The sequence below is a fragment of the Nanorana parkeri genome, unplaced genomic scaffold, assembly GCF_000935625.1.
Source record: "Nanorana parkeri isolate BGI_ZX_2015 unplaced genomic scaffold, ASM93562v1 scaffold1200, whole genome shotgun sequence".
Taxonomy (NCBI): domain Eukaryota; kingdom Metazoa; phylum Chordata; class Amphibia; order Anura; family Dicroglossidae; genus Nanorana; species Nanorana parkeri.
The window spans coordinates 1,893-12,700 of record NW_017307468.1 but is presented as its reverse complement, the minus strand read 5'-3'; the positions used below and the strand labels follow the sequence as shown (position 1 = coordinate 12,700).

Genomic DNA, 10,808 nt, shown 5'->3' with positions numbered 1-10,808 from the left:
ATACACCCCCCAACTCACCCCCAGCTTGTCCTCTCCTCTCACCTGCTCCCTCTGTGTCCCCCGGCGCAGGATTTATACGTCACCGGCTCCAACTTCTAGGTGACTGTCTCTAGAGCTAAATAAACAAAGCAGCGGCCATTTTCTTGAAGATCAACGGTCTCCGAAAACATGGCGGCCCACGAAGTACTACATGGCAGTGACCAGCAGAGGGCGCTGGTAGACGGTTAGAGAATGGTGCTGTAATACAGTAGAACAGCAGGGGGCGCTGGTAGACGGTTAGTGCGGTAGAGAGCTCAGCGGACGGTGCTGTGATACAGTGGAACAGCAGGGGGCGCTGCCGCCTATGGTAGCATACAATAGGAAAGGGTCATGTGCAAACAGGTTGCTATGGAGGCAGATGATAACAGTTCAGTTTATTTCATCCATCATTCAGTTTATAGACATGTCCCCAAAACTGTCCCTGATCCCCTGGGACTGTCCCAGTATTTCACAGAATCATGCAGTGCTGCCAGTCCAAGACTTGCTTATTCATAGACATGAATAGAGGGGCTGCATGCCAAATTGTCCAATAATTTACTTTACTCTATTATTATTATTCAGGATTTATATAGTGCCAACAGCTTGTGTAGTGCTTTACAATAGAAAAGGAGACAATTCAGTTACAATGCAATTCAGAATATGAGGGTTAGGAGTGCTGTGCATGTGAGAGGTTACTTATATGGTGGACAGCTTGGCCTGATGACTGCCCATTCACTTCTAGGTTGGGCAGCTGGGCCCGGTGACTGCACATTCCCTTTTATGATGGGCAACTTGGTCCGGTGACTGCCCATCCCTGTCTATGTTGGGCAGCTTGGCCCGATGACTGCCCATTCACTTCTATATTGGGCAGCTTGGCCCGGTGACTGTCCATTCACTTCTATATTGGGCAGCTTGGCCCGGTGACTGTCCATTCACTTCTATATTGGGCAGCTTGGCCCGGTGACTGTCCATTCACTTCTATATTGGGCAGCTTGGCCCGGTGACTGTACATTCCCTTCTATGATGGGCAGCTTGGCCCGGTGACTGCACATTCCCTTCTATGTTGGGCAGCTTGGCCCGGTGACTGCCCATTCACTTCTATGTTGGGCAGCTTGGCCCGGTGACTGCCCATTCACTTCTATGTGCGGCAGTAATACCACCAATAAATGAATTACTTCCTGCTGCAGGAGCAGCCGGATGTTTGGGCTGGTGATCCAGCCAGACAGTTTGGACATACAAAGATTGGGTTGAACCCTACATTGGTCCAAACCCAATGTAGGGTTTGGACCAATTTAGGGCACCACAAGGGGGGTGTAGGGGGTGTGGCCGCACTCAGGTGACACCATTGGAGGGGTGACACCAAAATGACTGACAGTCATTTTGGTGTCACACCCTCTGAAAAGTTGGACACTCGGTCATGGACCGAGAGCACGACAGTTTCGGAAGAGAGGAGGGGACCCGGCGGCATACCTCATCCCGACGGTGACTGTCCCCTTCCCTCTCTGCCGGCGTCTATCAACAAGATGGCCGCCGGCAGATATCAATAAGATCGCCGCGCATGTGTGATGATGTCACAACAGGATGTCACCCGGCAACCGCTCCGGGTGACACCCGGCCTCAGGATGCCCCTGCCTAGGTAGAATAAAGGTGGGAGGAAGGAGATGAGGACAGGGGAGGAGATGAGGAGAGGCCTGCATTCTTTGTATCCATCAGAAATTAAGTAGGCAGGGCTGACACCGTGTGCTTAGGAATTTAGAGCTCTGTTGTCACATCAAATAGGAAGTTAGAAGCACACTACATTTCTGGCACATCACCAGGTATTTTTTTGTTGTACTTGTTGGGTCTTTAAAGAATTAAAACATGGGGAAATGTGCAAGGGTTGCAGAGATGTACTCATTTTTTTTTTTTGCCTTGACACATGCTTTAACCCCTTCATGACTGAGCTAGTTTTCAGTGTCTGTTCATAAATGACTGACACACTTTTTACATTGTTGCTGTGTGATTCTTCCACAGCAGTAATATACTTTCTTACTAAATGTACCCACTCATATGATATATTGTTTTTTAGAGGACAGATGGGGCTATATACCGTGTTTCCCCGAAAATAAGACACTGTCTTATATTTTTTTTGCCCCCAAAAAACACACTAGGTCTTATTTTCAGGGGATGTCTCATTTTTTTTTTGTTACTGTGCAACAAAATGTACAACAATCCAAAGTTATCTGGTATCACTCCGCCTGTCACAGTAACTGGCGCTATAGAGGAAGTATCTGCTAATGCGACTCTGCTCCCTCCGCCGCCGCAGCCTTGCTTTCTACAGCGCCGGCTTCCTTTGCCATCAGGGACAGTGGTACCAGCGGTGCAGCAGTGGGGACATCAGACAGTGGACAGCGTGGTAAAGTACGGTACCATTTACCGGTACACATTACAGTACGGTACCATTACATTTAGCAGTGCCTTCATGGATACAGCAGTTGGTGAAGTATGGTACTGGAGTGCTCCCTGTCACTGCACTGGCCGGGGGGAGTCCCCTGTCATCCCCTTAATACAGTATGTCCCTGCAGGCTGATACCATCTCTCCTGCAAGTTCCCCCTCACATGCTACCACCAAACTAGGTCTTATTTTCGGGGTAGGTCTTATATTACAGGAACCTTGAAAAATAGTGCTAGGTCTTACTTTCGGGGTAGGTCTTATTTTTGGGGAAACAGGGTAATTATATCAAACGTGTACCTAACGCCTCACCTAGTTTGAATCAAATATTATCCCGTATTTGCATGTAACGGCTTCATTCTTTCATTAATGAAAGGAAGAAGCTTTTACAAAAGCTTAACTATTTCATCAATGAATGCCTCAATACTGACCCATCCATTAATGACTGGTAACCGCTGAGAATCAGCAGTTACCGGCATTACAGAGCCTGATATAACTCGTCACGTACAGTGTCCGTGGCCAGTCATATAGGCACAAAGTGCCGGGACGTACACTGTACGTCTCCCGTCACAAAGGGGTTAATACCAAACTAAAATGGGTGTATTTATAGAAAACAATTGCAGAGCCATTAGTCCTTTAAAACTTCGTATACACCTGATGTAAAATCAGAAAAATGCCACATTATGGCCACTAGATGGCGTTGGGGAGCACTGGGAACTTCTTATGCTCCTCAGCTCCATCCAGTGGCCATAGTGTGGTATTTACCTGGCTGAAAATAAACGGTACTAAGAATGTTTGTTTTTGCCTCCATCCACTCAGAATGAACGTACACAGAGTTGTGCAGGTCTAATAGCTCTGAATTTTTTTTTTTTTTATAAATACGCGCCAAACCCTAATCTATTTTCGTTATGCTTGGCATCATGCATGTCTCACTCTATATATGTGTTTCTTAAGCACATATTGCTTTTGTGAATCTGATGGTTACCTGGAGATCTGCCAGTATCAGCACTTCCTAATGCAGGCTGACAACACTGCACCCCTGCCTGGCAATTAGGAGCAGTGTTGTCAGAATGCCTTGTGAGCCCCAGCAGTTGGCTGTTGGGCTGCCTATCAGGCCTATCGTATTTAATGTAAAATAAGAAAACACACAGCGGTTTGAAGACACTTTTATTGCCATTTTTTTGATCGTGGATCCCTTTGCAGTTCTGATGGACTCATCGCTTTCTCATTCAGTTCGAGCATCTGTGGAAATAAAAGGACAACATTTAAGAGGTGAAAGAATGTGGTTTGTGCGCTGCCCCATCCCAGACAACTCTGTCTGTTCATCCCTTGTGCAGGCACTCCCTGGCCCGGGGCTTAGGTACACAGTAACTAAGGACTAGGAAAATGCATCTGAAAAAATGTCCCCTTGACCCTAGCCAGCATGGGGGGACTACATAGGTCAAGGGTAGTGATGAGCCTGGCTTTGGGGCGAACCCACTTCACCTGAGTTCACCCAAACCCGATCATCAGTGGTGGTCACCTGGTGGTGGTCATTGCCCTCACTGATTGTCACCCTGGCTGCCACCTCCTCAAAATCAGCACCATACCTATATTCCTGGCAGTGGCAGGAAGGCACACGGTGGTGTGGCAGGTGGAAGGAGCTACTTCGGTTCAAGGGGGTGGGAAAAATTGTAATCAAACTTTGTTTAAAGGAGAACTATGAGGGGGGTGCTTTTCACTCACCTCATAGTTCTAGGCAACCTGTGACAATGAGACTGTCACAGGTCGGCTCAGTAGATCGGGAGGTGAGCGAACACATGCCGGTGTTCGCTCACTTCTCGATCCTGTCACAGCTCTCTGCCGTGACAGGGGAGGGGCTAGATTCCCCTCTCCGATCTGCCAGCGCTGACTGGCGGAACGGACGGGGGAGGGGGCGGGTACAACTGGCTCTGCCTCTAGATAGGCAGAGCCAGCTGTCACTCACGCAGCTGGGCGGATCTCGACATCGATGTCGGGATCCGCTCCGGCTGCGGGGGCTCAGTATACCGCAAGCTGTAGCTCGCGGTATACTGAGCTTAGGGTGACGGGAGGACGCTAATTTGTGTCCTCCCGTTACCCTAAGGAGAACTATGGGGAAAAGCCCTGACCCCATAGTTGTCCTTTAAGAGTCTTCTTGCGCTTCAAACTCAGATAGGAAATATTGCGTCACCCTCCTGGCTTTGCAGTTTAGCAGAGGTGTGTGAAGCACAAAGGTGGGCAGACAGAATTACAAACCATTTGGCGGATTCACATCTGTGTCTGTTTTGTGGTTTGCCTGAAATTCAGCTCTAAAAGAATGAATTTGCCACATTTTCTAAGCTTTACAACCATGCTTATATCTGAAACAACAACTCACCACGTGGTCCATCTTACCTATAAGCAATGCCGTTGTCACCCTTCCATAGGTACCCGTATTTTGCAAATTGGATTGCCCTGCCGTGAACTATGATGGAGCGATCGCTCGGTATAAGGAAATTCATGGCGATCAGCTGGTTATCAGATATGATGGTCATATGAATATCTCCTTGCGAAGGAATATTTATGGATTCCCGGGGAGGACATCGGATGAACTGGATCCTGCTGTCCGGCTTTAGAATAATCTCGATATTTTCTCCGGCATTCAGGAGGGCTTCGACAGATTTGGCCACATTTACTCCGGCTTCGGTAACGACATCAATCGCTATTTCGTGGATGTGAAGCTTCCTTGATTCGAAGAAGATGGAGTTGCATTAGCAACATGAGTGTTTTCATTGCCCATCTCAAATGCCCAAAAGAAGATTTAGTACACAGAAATAGGTAAATGTTCACAAAAACAAATGTCTGGTGCGGTAATGTGCGTTGGGGGTGATGCTCAGTTGCCGACGTTTCAAAAACATTCCCAGTCCCATCTTTGTTTTGTTGTGTGCCCAGCCAGCCATTGGCTTTAGAGAATGTACTTTAATTAGGGGTGTGGCATTTATTAAAAATGGGCGTGGCTCTACAAGTGGCATATTATTAACCTTTTGCACTATTTAATTTTAAAATCCTGTTCATGCCGGAAGAGACATGGGCAAACACATCCAAGAAGGTGTTTTATCTGTTAAACTTATTTTTGTATTTGTTTAGCTAGCTGCAACTTTAGTGCGGCAACCCATGACCAGGGTATGGTCTACCTTTCTTCAAGGGTCAATTAACAGTATAGACTTCCATATCAATCCCCCCTTTCAATTAATTGACATGAAACTTGTATTGGATTTTAGTGGCCACAGCAGCCAATTTATGAAGTATAAAGCCATATAACAAATCTTTACAAAAATAACTGGCAACGGGAATTGAGGTCCTTGAAGGCCATCCCGCAACAGACCAACTACCCAGTGTCTGCCTACACGGCCGCCAGCCGCACCACACCGCCTCGGGGTTAACAAAAGGGGATGCCATGCCTGAGACAGCTCCCGCTCTTAATTAGACCTCCACTGCATAGATTGCTCCTCAAGGACCCCAACACCCTGCCCGGCTGCAGCGACATCAACAATAGAACAAAACAAAATTAAGTCAGATAATGCAAATATAGAACAAAACAAATACCACAAAACAAAGAGGGCGGGAGGGTGGGACACTGCTTCCACGCTGCTGACTCCGTCTGGATCTGGAACTTTCTTTCGTTCCAGGCTTGTCTACAGCTCTTGAGGAGAAAACCGTGATAAACAATTAGTAAGGCAGAGTTCAGTAGTAAGTAAGGCAGAGTTCAGTAGTAAGTAACACAGAGCTCAATAGTAAGTAACGTAGAGTTCAGTAGCAAGGAATATATAGTTCAGTAGCAAGGAATGCAGAGTTCAGTAGCAAGTTAGGCAGAATTCACTAGTAGATAACACATAGTTCCATTATGATGTTTATTTTTAGATTGTAAGACAAGATTGTAAGACAGGATGGTAAGGAGGGCCCTGCCCCTGAGGGCTTACAATCTAAAAGGGAGGGGGAAGTGATACATGAGGAGGTAGCTGTGTGGGGATGAATTGTATTTATACAGGATTTATATAGCACCAACAGTTTTTGTAGTGCTTTACATTTTAAGGGAGACAATACAGATACAATACAATGCAGAATAAGAGGATTAGGAGCGCTGTGCTCATGAGATCTTACGTGTAAGCCCTCAGGGGCAGGGCCCTCCTTACCATCTTGTCTTGAATTGTATTGTAACTGTTATGTCTTCCTTATATTGTAAAGCGCTGCGCAAACTGTTGGCGCTATATAAATACTATGTAATAATAATAATAATAAGCTCAGGAGTATCCATTCTGTATAAAGGAACTGAATATCCATTTGGAGTGAACGCTGAACTTTTACACAGGAGTGCTCTTACCTCCCCTTTCTTTCTCGCACTCTCAAGATGTCTGCTGTCTTCTTATAAGATTACAGAGTGAAACTATCCCCTGTGCTGTCTCTGCATATCATTCTACACCACCCAGCTTCTTATCTTATACAAACCTATTGCATCGCCGAGCAGATATTTTGGACACATTTCGGTGTTATGTATCTTTCTGAACTCCGTAATACGGATAAAGAGTTTGTATGACTTGTCCGCGCTGAGTATAAAACACTCCTAATATTATAACTGGACATGTGCGATTCCTTTCGTTTCCGAATCGAAATTCGGAGATTAGGATGCATCCGAATTTCGAATTACATCCAAAATGAATGCAAACGAATCCGAATTCCCGAAATTCGTTAGCGGTAGTCTGGACGAAATTTTGTTTATTGGACGAATGTTTGTTGCAGCAAAATGACATTAGAAAATTCTTCTTCTTTTCTTTTACAGTCTGCAGAAGAGGAAAAAAATAAGTCAAAACAGAAAAAAAAGTGCGTGGGGTTCCCCCCAAAATCCATAGCAGGCCCTTTAGGTCTGGTAGGAATTTTAAGTTCAGGCGTAAATAACACACAGCGGCAGAGGTCAGGAGTATGTAACCCAGAGTGCAAATACTATGTAACTATGTATGTGTCTAGAATAAATGCGTATTTGATGTATTGTAACACTTCAGTATGAAGTCGGCCTCAGTGTATTATTTCATATTGGTACAATGGGTTGTGTTGAGCACACAGTGAATAGATACAATCCTTTCATTTACTTCCAGTATTATAAAGAATGGTAAACAGACATGATCGTAGTGATCGTAGTGATCGTAGTGATGATGTGACATTAGCTGCTGGCTGGGGAACAGAGATATGACCGAAAAAGGTTTTCTGAATGACATGCGTCACTGATTACCGTTTTCTCTCACAATTCCCAATGGTGTCATGCAAACTGTAGGACGAGAACCATGTATACAGTCCATACACCAATACCCACAAAGTTTATACACAAACACACTGTCACAAGTCATGGAGGAGATCACTGGACAACATATTTCCTGAAGTCAGATACATTCAAGTGAGGGCTTGTCCACACCAAGCGCGGAGCAGGTGCAGAGCAGAGCAGTTACAGACCGGATCAAAACTGCGTCCAATGTATTCCAGTGGTATTTTTAGCTCCAGTTCACATCGCAGAGTGCAGTTCCAGAGCAGGTTCAGAGCAGGTAAAAAAACTGCAGCAAGCCCTATTTTACCTGCTCTGGAACGCATATAAATCGCATGTAAACGCGTCAAAAACGCAACGCAATTCAATGCAAAAAACTAACCATAGAGAAAAAAAACTCTAAGGTCATCTGTGATGACCTAATCTTCCTTGGTCACTTCCTGTCTGTGGAAAAAACAATACAAAATAAACAATACAATAACAATAAAAACATAACAAGCAAACATTACTACCTAGATATCGACATGCGGGTGTATGAAAAAAACTGGTCGGGGTGTGCACGAAGATCTGCATATAAAATCCCAAACTGGCCCTTTGGATCTCTTTCACTCATCAGTGGGTGCACCCAAAAATGACATCTCCTTACAGCACTTTGGTGTAGCAGTATAATAACCATCACCAGGAGCATGCCTGCATCCCTTGGATCCATGTTGCAACAATTTTACATGTGAGACAAGGTCAGAGGAAGCAGGTAATAATCAGAACAGCTAATGAAAGGTCAGAGGTAAAAGGAAATGACCTCATTACATTGTTAGCTTCCTGAAGAAAAAAAAAAACGCTCTGGAACGCATCAAAAACGCGTCAAAAGACTAGCGTGCGTGTGCAGAAACGCAAGCAGATCCGCTATGCATTTGGTGTGAACAAGGCCTGAAACTAAAACTCTGCAGTTAAACCTAAATACATTCAAGTCCCTCAATAACAACAATGTATCTTATTTGTGTATCCTTCGGCTGTAGATCCTCCAATCATCTCTGAATTGGTGCTGACACTGTCCTTCCTTCTGGAGGGTGGCTACTTTTGTTCCCCATGGTCCCTGTGTGTGTTGTAAAGTAGTCACCGCCCCAAGCTCCGCCCCCAGGATGTACTACAATGTCATGTTTACTTTATTAATTTGTATTGAGATTGTAGTCCATCACAGGAGTGAGCTTGGAGCGGTGAGTACTCTACAACACACACAGGGACCATGGGGAACAAAAGTGGTTTACAGATCTCATACTTTCCTGTTCAAATACTTTACATACAGTATCTCATATGTTGCAGATCATACACTTTGCAGATCTCATACTTTTCAGCTCCCACACTTACTTTCTATATGAATATTGCACAATCTGTGCAGATAAATTATTTGTGGATCCAGTATACTTTTTTTGTGCACCCGGGCTACTCCTATGATAGACCTTGTACCAGTCCTCTAGCTTGTCCTGTAGCAGCTTGCATGTCTTGCTGTTGGTCAACCTCTTCTGGGTATTTGCCATGACTTGTTGGTCAGCCTCTTCTGGGTATTTGCCATGACTTCTCTTGGGGTGCTACCTGGGTGATAATAGTTTTTAGCCCCTGTACCCCCATTGGCAGCCCTCAGCGAGCCATTAGGCCATAACTCGGTACACAGACATCACAGGACAATAAGCTAAATGGCGGCACTGTCCCCCCAATTTGTGACAGTTGGACAATTAAGCTATACATGTCCCCCCAACTGTCCCTGACCCCACAGTACTGTCCCAGTATTTGAACAGGATCATGCAGTCCTGCCAGTCCAAGATTTGTTTATCCAAAGACATGAACAGAGAAGCTGAGGACCAAGTTGTCCACTCGTTCACATTTTATTACTATTATAATTACTATTTCATTATTATTATTTATTATTATTACTACAGGTATTCCTCACTTAACGACCGAGTTCCGTTCCTACGACAAGGTCGTTAAACGGATTGGTCGTTAAGTGAGGAACTCTATACAGTACTGCATTAGTGCAGTACTGTATAGCGTTGCAGATGTACAGTACCCAACAGTGTGCTGTACATGGGGCAATGAAAATACTTACCGGGACCCGCAGTGAAGATCGGAGGCCATCACTTCCGCCGGCGACACGGCGCGCTGACGCGCAAGGTCGGAGGTCGATCGGCGGCCCGTCGTAAGTGCGAGTGGTCGCAAAGCAGGTAAGCCTGTAACCGAGGAATGTCTGTATAAAGGATTTATAGCGCGCCAACAGTTTGCGCAGCGCTTTACAATATAAGGAAGACATTACAATCACAATACAATTTAAGACAAGATGGTAAGGAGGGCCCCGCCCCTGAGGGCTTACAATCTAAAAGGGAGGGGGAAGTGATACATGAGGAGGTAGCTGTGTGGGGATGAATTGTATTTATACAGGATTTATATAGCACCAACAGTTTTTGTAGTGCTTTACATTTTAAGGGAGACAATACAGATACAATACAATGCAGAATAAGAGGATTAGGAGCGCTGTGCTCATGAGATCTTACGTGTAAGCCCTCAGGGGCAGGGCCCTCCTTACCATCTTGTCTTGAATTATATTGTAATTATGTCTTCCCTATATTGTAAAGCGCTGCGCAAACTGTTGGCGCTATATAAATACTGTATAATAATAATATTAATAACTTCTAAGGTGGACAGCTTGGCCCAGTAGCTGCCCATTCACTTCTTTGGTGGGATGAGTCTTGAACACAAGGGCGATCTGTTATTGCATTTGCAGGGCCCTCACTTATAGCTCAATGCATCAGTGGTAACTCAGCCCAACAGTGCCACACCCCATTATATATACACTATGTATATCACACACACCAAAAAGGTATTGGGTTTTTTGAAGGCACTAAACCACCCAATTGTAACATTCAATATTTTATTGTTTTTAAAAAAATTAAAAGGCATGAAAAATTGCAGAAACATCCGCATTGAAAAGTACAAGAATCACAGTGTTTGTTTTTATGATTTTTATGGCATAATAAGTAACCTCCCAGCTCCCCCCCCCGCCCATATTTCGACAGAAAC

General features: G+C 45.0%; 1 protein-coding gene across 2 annotated transcripts in view; it reads right to left on the bottom strand.

Moving 5' to 3' along the window:
- Positions 1-2,306, bottom strand: part of LOC108796955 (probable N-acetyltransferase camello) — a 4,997-nt gene extending 2,691 nt beyond the window's left edge. Inside the window, exon 1 of one of the 2 annotated variants that reach the window (XM_018568517.1) lies at positions 2,302-2,306. The gene's annotated coding sequence lies outside the window, so the exon portion shown is untranslated. Of the gene's footprint in view, positions 1-42; positions 137-2,301 lie in introns of those variants that run through there. The other variant, XM_018568516.1, reaches the window with a different exon arrangement.
- Positions 2,307-10,808: the final 8,502 nt, after the last annotated feature.